The sequence below is a fragment of the Hermetia illucens genome, chromosome 2 (genome assembly GCF_905115235.1).
Source record: "Hermetia illucens chromosome 2, iHerIll2.2.curated.20191125, whole genome shotgun sequence".
NCBI lineage: Eukaryota > Metazoa > Arthropoda > Insecta > Diptera > Stratiomyidae > Hermetia > Hermetia illucens.
This window is the reverse complement of record NC_051850.1, coordinates 64,862,743-64,873,837: the sequence shown is the minus strand read 5'-3', so window position 1 is coordinate 64,873,837 and position 11,095 is coordinate 64,862,743.

The following is an 11,095-nucleotide window of genomic DNA, read 5'->3' as shown; positions in this document are numbered from 1 at the left end:
TATTTCAAAAAATTTAAGTGTATATTTACCCCATTAGATACAAATAATATCCATACAAAAAAACCTAATGTTTATGTATTTAGTATGGCAGGTGGATACCTTAGTGTGATATTGACTTTGCAAGTCTTGGTTACAGCAAATTTGCACAATTTTGACAAATTCGTTAGTAATAGTGCGATACCATTCTCTATATTACAGCTCACTTTACTGCATTTCATGATTACCGCATGAACATAACAGAACCCCCTGTAGTCAATTCCCAAAAAATATCGTAAAATAATTCCAGTCTCCACACACACCCCTTCACAAATAATATCAAAATTAAAGCCGACCTTGAAAAGCACCGGTCTAATATACTATTAACAACGTTATTTTAAAAGATATTGACTCGGAAATACCCTTCCGGAGTAAAGACACTGTAAAATGGCAGATTTTTTTCAGGTTCTTCGGTTGGATAGGTTCCGAAAAATGGGTCCGTAAAAGAAATTACCACTTTTCAGTAAAAAAAGAAGAAGGTGACTGACGGTTTCATCCAGGGCAGAGGGTCAAACGCCTAAGTTCTCCAAAAAAAAAGAAAAGTTGACTGATGGTTTTGTCCAGGGCAGAGAAAGAGGAGTCCGTAGACTACAAAGGAGGAAGTAAACTGTTTCCGAAGTGGTCCGGTCCTTCACAAAGTGGGTGCGGATTCAGGACTCCTAGCGTTCTCAACAAAAAATTCACTATTCAGCCCCGCCTTCCCCCTGTGTACGTACATTAAATGTCGGAACTGAAACTAGGTTTGAGAGGTACTAGTCGGGATATTTATTTTGATACCCCGCATGGCTATATTTAATGAAAAAAAAATTATATACCCCCTTTTTAAGGTTTTGTGTGAAACAAAACCTTATTAGAATGGTGACGGTGTCTGTCTGTCCGTCTGTCCGTCTGTCTGTCTGTCTGTCTGTCTGTCTGTCTGTCTGTGTGTCTGTCTGTCACACCCGATTTATTCGGAAACGGCTACACCTATTGTCACGAAAATTGGTGAGAGTATGTAATCTGGTGATCCCTTTACATGCAGTAAGTGGCGCCATCTTGCGTTAAGTTTAAGGGGAGGCTCTCCGTACATGTGAATGGAGGGTGCAAATTTTTTTTTCACAGAATGTAGCCAAGTAGGGTATCAAATGAAAGGTCTCAATTAGTACTTTTCGAATCTGGTTCAATATTTGATATTAGATGAAACATAGGGGAGTAAGGGTTGAAAATATGACCCACAAAAAGTGTAACAGGTCTCGTTCTCAGAACCTATCCAACCGAAAAATCTGGAAAAAATCACAGTGGTGCATCTCTACGAAATCTAGGCCTCAAAATATATCCGGTTCCGATATCTGCACAAATAAAGTTAATAATAGTATATTTCCACATTTTAGAAATTTACCCGGCACCCCCCCTTATGTTCATCCCAGAAATACAAAATTTGGCATGAGTGTAACGAAGAATATAATGCACAGTTTGGTCAAGTTTGAAGAAAATCCAACTATTATTAACAAAGTTATTGGGGGTGAAACTTTACAATTTTTTGTGAATTTCGTGCACTCTACAACCCGCATGACGTCATCATCACATATCAATTCGTCAATACCACAACGAAATGAATTCTTATGAATTGGGTCGCAGACAATTATTTTGTTTTAGTTTTTTAGTTATTTGTCAACTAGACATGTGTGTATGTAGGTATATAATATATGCGTGCTAATGAACTTTGCGGCTAGTGCCTAATTCAGATAGATATAAGACGTAAATCGGAAATATGGGTACGATAAATTTAGATACATGCATATATGTGTACAGCAGGTAATAGGCAGTTTGTTTGTTTAGGGTGAGCGTGATATCTATGGCTCTAATATGTACGTATGTCTCGTAGTTTGGAAAAATATGAAGGATTATGTTGGATTTGTAGCTATATACGGACAGAGAAATGTGCGTCTCTTACATAAGATGAACACAAAACCTTTATACCCGAAGCGCGAGCATCCGGTATTCCGACTTGTTTCATGTTTTCAGACCTCCCGTCATGGTCATAACTGTATGCGTGGGCGTGCTAATGTTTTTGCTGTGTTACTATATGGCACATGCCACTCAAAAGTACCAAGCCTTGTCAACACTTGTCTACGACGTATCCTCGTAGTTCGTTGGCCTGATACTATGTTAAACGAAGAACTAAATTGACGCATAAGCCAATAACCGGTATATGATGGGATCAGAAGGCGGAAATGGCAATGACTAGGTCATACATTAGGGCCCCACTAGGAAGTAAATGGCAACCATTTATGCATGTACATGACAGTACCAAACTCTTCCAACATGATCAAAACCCATCGGAATTGACGGAAGTCGAGCAACAAGGACAAAGCTATCCAGGTAAAAAGATAGCGATATTAACCTTGAAAGTTCGCCAACAAAAACTGTAGCTACACTGAAGTATCCTGTCCATATGATGGGCTCAGGGTTATGCACTGCAATGAAACAGTCACTAGTAGTAGGAGGGCCTGCTGCCCCGCGAAATGGATGTCTGCATTCAGATACCCATGGTGTCTGGGATTCGAACTCAAAACAGCTAAATTGTGTGGCTGATGCTCTACCCTTTGCCCAGGATTAATTCAAGAAGGTACTCAACTTTCCTCTGCTTCCCCAGTTCTTATTATAGGAGTTGGCGTCGGATCGCAAAACCTGATTAGCCTAACGATTAATTTCGGTGGGATCCGGGTGTGGTGAGAGCTAGCCGGGTGCCACAAATATTTCCTGAGCTCCTTCCCAGGCTTCCAACGCAGTCTAGACAGCTACAAAGTCTCTAGTTAGGAACTCTGAGAGACATATTAATTTTTGATTGAGTAGTACGATACAGGCTCTAGGTTTTCCGCAAGAGGAATCCAAAGTACCCGCATACTTTCTTCTTGCGCGGCCAAGAGTCTGACCCCGGTACTTGCAGGATTCTTGAACCAGCACTATTTCCATGTTGTCCTTGGAAATTATTTGTATATTACAGATGCAATTATTGCGCGGCAAAAGTTTGCCTGGGCTATATTAATACCATTGACTCCGTTAATGCTTAGGTTCTTTCCCAACGTCGCAATGTTCTCTTTTTCCTCCAACATGGCACATCCTTATGTTTGTATACCTCTAGAAGTCATCCATCTAAGTCGTCTAAGACATTCACTTTTCTCTGCCAAGTCCACTTCCTCTTCGGAAGCATCTTTCCTTAGTGTCTCTTTCTGCATATGCACATAAATGTTGACGCATCTAAAGTAGAAGAAGTAATTATGGCATTTAATTACCTCCAAGGAACGGTCTTATACCCCGAAAGTGATGAGATTGCCTTTGTCTCCAACCATGCTTTTAAAGATTTTTCAAAACTGAATGGGACAGTCTTCATTCTGAGTAATCAATAGGCCTAGAATTTCCCCAATCGCCATGCCCGCGGCTTGGTATATCCTTGTCAGCACTTCTCGTTAGTTATTTTCTACCAATTCAGAGACTGTGGTCCTAAACAGCTACGTCGCATCCTCCGTCGCGGAGTGAACTAATATAAAGCCTGATCGAAAGATTATACCGGTGAATATGAACTCTAGAACTGCATATCTATCACACTTGAGTGACGACGAAACCTTCAATGATTTTCTGCTCTTGACAAGTGCGTATTTGCCCCGCAAATTATTTTGAGAGTATTGCCAGTATGTACCAACTGCTCCTCCAGGTTGGGGATTGGGTAGCGCTAACAACCCTACACGGAAATCCGAAGTTACAATGCCAGAGAAGGAGCCTCGGATAGGAATGATTTTACAGCAACGAACCGGGCAACGGCGAACGAATAACCATTTGAGCTTTTTCTCATGGAACGTGTGCTCCCTGTACAGAGATGGAACTGCCAACCAGCCAGCCGATACCCTGTCCCAATATAGGGCTGATGTAGCGGTGTTCCAGCAAACACGTTGATAGGGACCATCATGTATTATAGTGGCCATCCAGTAAACCACATGTCCGGAGAGCCAAAAAATGAAACCTGCTGTTATCGGCTATTTAGAAATATATGCCTCATTAAAGTTCACGCCCTTACAGAGGAGACTGCAGAGTCGGAAAAGGATATCTTCTACGAGGCAGTTGAGTGGACCCTTGAAGCCTGTCTCAAGTATGTTAACAAAATCATAGTTGGAGATTTTAACGATCAAGTACGGACGGAGCTCTTATTCAAACGATACGTCGGCTACCATAGCTTACATAGGGATACCAATAATAACGGACTGCGGATTATTTAGTTAGCGGCATCGCACGAAATGGTTGCCAGAAGTGCCTGGTTCGCGCGGAAAGCGGTACACAAACATATGTGGGCCTCTCCAGACGAGACCACTTTCAACTATCAAACGATGCCACCTTTCAGCCTTGATGAATGTCACAAAATATAGGGGGCCAATATAAACTCGAACCACTATCTCACTGTTAGAGTGCACCGAGCTCAAATTACGACACTACCTACTATCCCCTCTGACAATCAGGTGAGAGTGAATACTGAAGCCATTCACAACACAGCCCTCCGCGACACCTATAAGGGCGAAATGGACGCCGCAATAACCGCAGTCAACTGAGATCCTGGAGATGAAGCATCAATAAATGATCGTCATAACCACCTGAAGAATGTTATCATAAATACGCCCACACACATACTTTGCCCCAGCCGCAAAAAAAGTCAGAACGGCTGGTTTAACGATGAATGTAAGCTAGCTGTAAAAATGCTGCATACCGTGTATTGTTTCATGCTCAAAGAACGGGGGCATGCGCAGAGACTTATCACGAACTCCGTCGAGCGGAAAAGTGACTTCACAGACGGAAAAAGGAAGCCTGGGAGATACAATAGGTCTGTGAAATCAAAAAGTACAGGGAGCAACCGCACCAGGTCCTGAAGTTTCACCGACAAGTCAGCACGATGAAGCCCTATACACCTCGATGTTCATCCTACCGAGACAAAAAGGGAAATCTGATTTTCGACAGAATGGGCGCATTGCAGCGATGGGTTGTGTATTTTAATGAACTGCTCAACAACCAGAACATTGGCGAGTTGGAGGTTCCGCCACCTGAAGACGATGGATAAATGCTGCCACCACCAGATATAGAAGAAACAGTTCGGCTTAAAAAGTCGCTAGGAGCCAATGAAATTGCAGCCGAATTGGTTAAATGTAGGGGCGACCAATTACACCAAGTGGTTCATCAACTAATGCTCAAGGTGTCGGACAACGAGTCAATGCCTGACGATTGGCAACGAGGCATTATCTGTGCCATACATAAAAAGGGGGATATCCCGCAGTCTAGCATTTATAGTGGTATTTAAGTATTTATCCAATTTTATTTTTGAATTTTACTTTATGGATTAAACACTTTGTTAATTGCTATTGTAGTGGCGTAGTCGTACTAAAACTGCATTCAAATCTCTAAGAGAGAAAAATTACAAACGATATTTTTAGTTTTAAGAAACAGCAAAAGAGATATTTGAAACTTAAGTCACGAGCGAGCCGAAGTGTTCGGAGCCGCGGTTGGATACAGAAGAGACCGACTTATTTCCATGCGGTCCTTACTGTCCCAACCAACGGCATTTTTTTACCGCTGGTTCTCCACTCCCCTGGTGCGTTCTGAAAACGAGTGAGTGGAGAGTTTCTGAGTTCAGCGCCATCTACCCGTCCGCATCCGCAACATCCGAAATAAATTTCGAATGCTGCAGATCCTGCCGCGCCACATCACTCCGCCCCCAGACGAAACCTAGGGGGTTTCGGCGACGGATCCCCGAACTTCGTTCGCCGTTAATCCACAAAGCGGACACGACGTTGCTTCGGGGCGCACACGGGTTTCAGCCTGGACAAAGAGACCGCCTTTTTGTGACCACCGATCTCGAGCTGGAAGAAATGTTCTCCCCTCTCGAGAACGCGGTACGGGCCCTCATATGGAGGCTGCAGCGGCTCCCGGACGGCATCCGTCCTGATCAGCACGTGCGTGCACGTGTCCAGTTCCTTGGGCGAACAAGCAGGTATGGACGAGTGTCGAGTGGGTGGTGGCGCTTTGATGCGTCGGAGATTGTCCCTCAGCAGACGCACCAACCCCGACTCCGTGAGACCCGATCTCTTGTCAAAGACCGGATCGCTTGGGAGTCTTGGGTTCTCCCCGTAAACCAGCTCCGCGAGACTGGCAGCAAATTCCTCTCGGCGGGTTGTACGAAGGCCGAGTAGGACGAGAGGCAAGACTTGAGTCCAGGACGGGTCGTCGCGTGTCATAATGGCGGCTTTCAGCGTCCGGTGCCAACGTTCTAGCATCCCATTGGACTGCGGGTGGTATGCAGTAGTCCGCTGGCGTTTAAAACCCAGGAGTTTGCCTAACTCGGAGAAAAGGGTGGACTCAAATTGCATTCCCTGGTCAGTGATGATCACTGCAGGGACGCCAAAGCGAGGTATCCACTCTCGGCAGAGGGCTTCGGCACAAGATTGCGCCGTAATGTCTTTCAGAGGTATTGCCTCAGGCCACCGCGTGAACCTGTCGATGATTGTGAGGCAATACTTGTAACCGTGCGAGTCTCGCAAAGGCCCTATTATGTCGAGGTGTATGGTGTGGAAACGCTTGGTAGTGCGGGGGAATGAGCCCACTTCTTTCCTTACATGTCTGGAGACTTTACACTTCTGGCATGCGATGCACTCTCTGGCCCAGGAATTGATATCCTTGTTCATGGAGGGCCAGAAGTATTTTCCGGTGACTAACCGGTTTGTTGTCCTGATGCCGGGGTGCGCCAAGTCGTGAACTGCGTGGAACACTTCCTTGCGAAATGTGGCCGGAATGTATGGCCGAGGTCCCTTTTCCGAGTCTTCGCAGCAGAGCGAGAGGTTTGAGCCGAAGATGGGCAACTCCCGAAATTTGTATTTGGGGTTGGACTTGAGGCTCTGAAGTGCTGCGTCATCCACTTGCGCCTTGGCAATAGCCGAGAAATCGAGTGAGGCGGGGATGTTAACTTCGGAGACACGAGACAAAGCGTCAGCAACAATGTTGTCCTTCCCGGACACGTGCTGGATGTCTGACGTGAACTGGCTTATGAAGCTCAGGTGTCGAAGCTGACGAGGGGACGCTTTGTCGGGCTTCTGTTTCAAAGCGAACGTGAGAGGCTTATGGTCCGTGAACACTGTGAACGGCCTACCTTCTAGGGAGAAACGGAAGTATTTGATGGACAGGTATGCGGCGAGCAGTTCGCGATCGTAGGTGCTGTAGTTCCGTTGAGCGGGATTCAACTGCTTCGAGAAGAAGCTCAACGGCTGCCAAACTTGGTCCACCTTTTGGTGAAGGGCAGCACCTACTGCGATGTCAGAGGCATCAACAAAAACGGCTAGGGGTGCATCTTGATGAGGAAATGCCAAAAGTGTACCATCAGCCAGTTGCTGTCTGGATTTATTGAACGCGCAGACAGCCTCTTCAGACCACACAATCTCTCGTGTGTCTTTTGTTTTGGGGCCAGACAAGTACGCGTTCAAAACGGACTGGTGATGGGCGGTCTTGGGCAGGAAACGACGGTAAAAGTTTAGCATGCCCAAGAACCTCCTCAACTCCCTCACTGTTTTTGGACGCGGGAAGCTTGTGATTGCTTGCACCTTGTCTGGGTCGGGCTGTATTCCTTCAGAGGAAATGGAGTGGCCGAGGAATCTCACCTGTTTTTGAAGGAATTTGCACTTCTCAACGTTTAAGACTAAACCGGCCTCAAGGAGACGTTGAAAAATGCACTCGAGATGGGCTAAGTGCTCAGACTCAGTAGAAGAAGCGACCAAAACATCATCCAAATAGACGAAACAGAAATCGAGGTTTCGCAGGACTGAGTGAATGAACCTTTGAAAGGTTTGCGCCGCATTGCACAATCCGAAAGTCATTCGGGTGAACTCGAAGAGTCCAAAGGGTGTGCATATTGCCGTCTTTGGAATGTCTTCAGGAGCTACTGGGATTTGGTGGTATGCCTTGGCTAAGTCCAAGGTCGAAAAGATGCGGCAATTCGCGAGGTGATGCGCAAAGTCGTGGATGAGTGGAATCGGATATCGGTCAGGAACAGTCTGTGCGTTTAGCCTTCTGTAATCCCCACAGGGACGCCATTCGCCATTTGGCTTAGGGACCATATGTAAAGGGGAAGACCAACAGCTGTTTGAGGGCCTGCAGATACCCTGTTGAACAAGTTGTTCAAATTCTTTCCGCGCGATAGCCAGTTTCTGGCGTGGTAGAGGACGCACCTTTGAGAAAATCGGGGAACCAGTAGTATTTATGTGGTGCTGCACATTGTGCTTTACTGGTTTCGAGAGACTACACTCGGTAGGTATCTGGCTGAACTTTTGGAGGAGTGTCCGAACACGAGAGTCGGAGATGTCTTCCAAAAGAACGGAAAGGTTATTGTCAGCGTGAGATACTATTTGGCCCGACGAATTTAGGTTGGTTGTGGGGTCTATAAGGGACTTATTTTGCAAGTCCACCAGCAACCCATAGTGACACAAGAAGTCTGCGCCTAATATGGGGAAGCTGACATCCGCCAGGATGAAACGCCACGGAAACGTCCTACGCAAGCCAAGACTCACGTCCACTTGCCTGTACCCGTATGTATTGATGCGGGAGGAATTTGCTGCCGCCAGTTTGAGGGGTTGTGGAAATAGTCGATGATGCTGGGGTACGGGAAGAACCGAAACCTCCGCACCCGTGTCGACGAGGTAGTTGCGCCTGCTGAGGGGGTCGAAAATAGTTAGGCGACGTGGCGCTGCGCTCTGGGTGGCCGTCGCCAAGACCCCCCGCGGACCTAGTTTTTTGCGGTAGGCGCGAATTTGCAAGGTAGCGTACATCTTGTCGCTTTATCTCCGAACTTACGATGATACCAGCAAATACCCTGGTCCGCAGGCTGTCTTGACGACCTGCTACCCGAACGCCCTTTTCGTGTGGCAGACCGTGAGCGAGCTCGCGACCTGGCACTCGAACGCTGAGCGTCCAACGTCGCCCGCATCTCGGCCACGCTGGCAGTTAAGGCCGCGATCTCGCGCCGTAAGTCGCTGACCTCATCCGACGGTGGTTGAACGGCCGCTATGGTTGGGCGAACGTACACCTCCTGTACCTGATCGGCCGTTGCTGCTAGTTCCTCCAAGGAACCGGAGACGCAGGCTAGGATCGCCTGGGTGCCCTCCGGGAGCCGACGCAGCCAGAGCGACTTGATCAGGTCGTCGCCGATCTTGCTCCCACCCAATTGCCTCATTTCACGAAGCAATTGGCTGGGAGTTCGATCACCCAACGTTAAACCCGCCAGCAAGTGGTCTAATTTTGCCGACTCGCTTGCCGACAGGCGCCTGATCAACTCGCTCTTGAGCTGAGAGTACGATGCCGACTTCACTACGTCGGACACCAGAAGTATGGACTCTTCGTCCAGGCCGACCACCGCGTAGTTGAAACGGGTCGCGTCCGATGTGATGCCGGACATTTGGAACTGTGCTTCCAAATGCACGAACCACAGCTCGGGGTTCCGCCGCCAAAACGGAGGAACGCGTACGGCGAGGGCGGTCACTTGTGGGTCCGATGGGCCTGCCGCGTCTTTATTGTCAAACGACATTTTTCTTACCGAAAAGTACGAGTTTGTGATGCAGACGCGGTGAGTTTATCCTGAAACGCGGTGAAATTTACACCGACACGGCAGGCCGCACCCACAAATGTACGCACGAACCGAGAAAAACGACGACCGAAGCGGACGCTCTCCAGCGCAGACCAAAAACACCAAAGAAAACGGAGAACTCGCGATGCTAAACACCTCAACGCCGTCTCTTGCAGCGGCTTTAATTTTATTATCACTTTTAATATAATGAACAATTAGTGCGAATAGTGCACAACTAATGCTAACAATTGAATTTGATTCGGATATAAAATGATTACAGAGATGAGATAATATGAGATAATGAGATAATAATATATATAATAATTTCAAGCCGAGCTGGGGTCCTCCTCGACGGCGGCGCTGGTTCGAATTCGTCGGGCTGTAGCTGCGGCGTTGGCGGTGCTGGGGACGTCCGTTTGCTGCTGTTGATCGTTGTCGTGACTACTCCTAAATTCTCAAGGAAAATGTGCTCACCAAAATGACGACGGCAATGACGCGGCCACTGACTGCGAGGAGACCGGGCGGTTGTTCAACTTATCCTTTCCGAACGCTGCAGCGCCAAATTGCTCTGAACCTGCTCGCGGGCTGGACTCTGCCCAATTCTGATTTTCCGGATTTATTTATTATTTTTACGATTTACGGATTTATTTATTATTTTTACGTCATTAATCCGCCCACACACATTGGGAACACTTCTGAAGCGCGGATAGTATTTCCTGCAAAGATTGTCGGAAGGTCGTGGCAATGATGGCTGGTCCGGTGCGTGAAAGGTGTTGTGCAGGAGGGCGCGCGTACGGGAAGTCGCGTGAAAATCTACTTCTGGTGAGGGTCCGTCGTGGGTCGCGCAGTACACTGTGTAGAGAAAGTTTTCTCGCGTTTTTTTCTTGCCTCTGCTCCGACTCGGGATGTGGAGATGCGACACGTTTTCGTGATGTTTACAACGGCACTCGACACTCAACTGTAGATGCGAACGCGTGAAAATCGCTTGCCGTACGGTCTACTGATGTTTTTGATAGATTTCTCGGTGTTTGGAAGTTCTATTTCTGCCGTGTTGCTCGGACGAATTTTGTCGTTAATAGAACTTCACCAATGGCGGCGATGGCGGATAATTTGTCACTTTTTTAATATCGGGATCACCAATTAAGTATTTATCCAATTTTATTTTTGAATTTTACTTTATGGATTAAACACTTTGTTAATTGCTATTGTAGTGGCGTAGTCGTACTAAAACTGCATTCAAATCTCTAAGAGAGAAAAATTACAAACGATATTTTTAGTTTTAAGAAACAGCAAAAGAGATATTTGAAACTTAAGTCACGAGCGAGCCGAAGTGTTCGGAGCCGCGGTTGGATACAGAAGAGACCGACTTATTTCCATGCGGTCCTTACTGTCCCAACCAACGGCATTTTTTTACCGCTGGTTCTCCACTCCCCT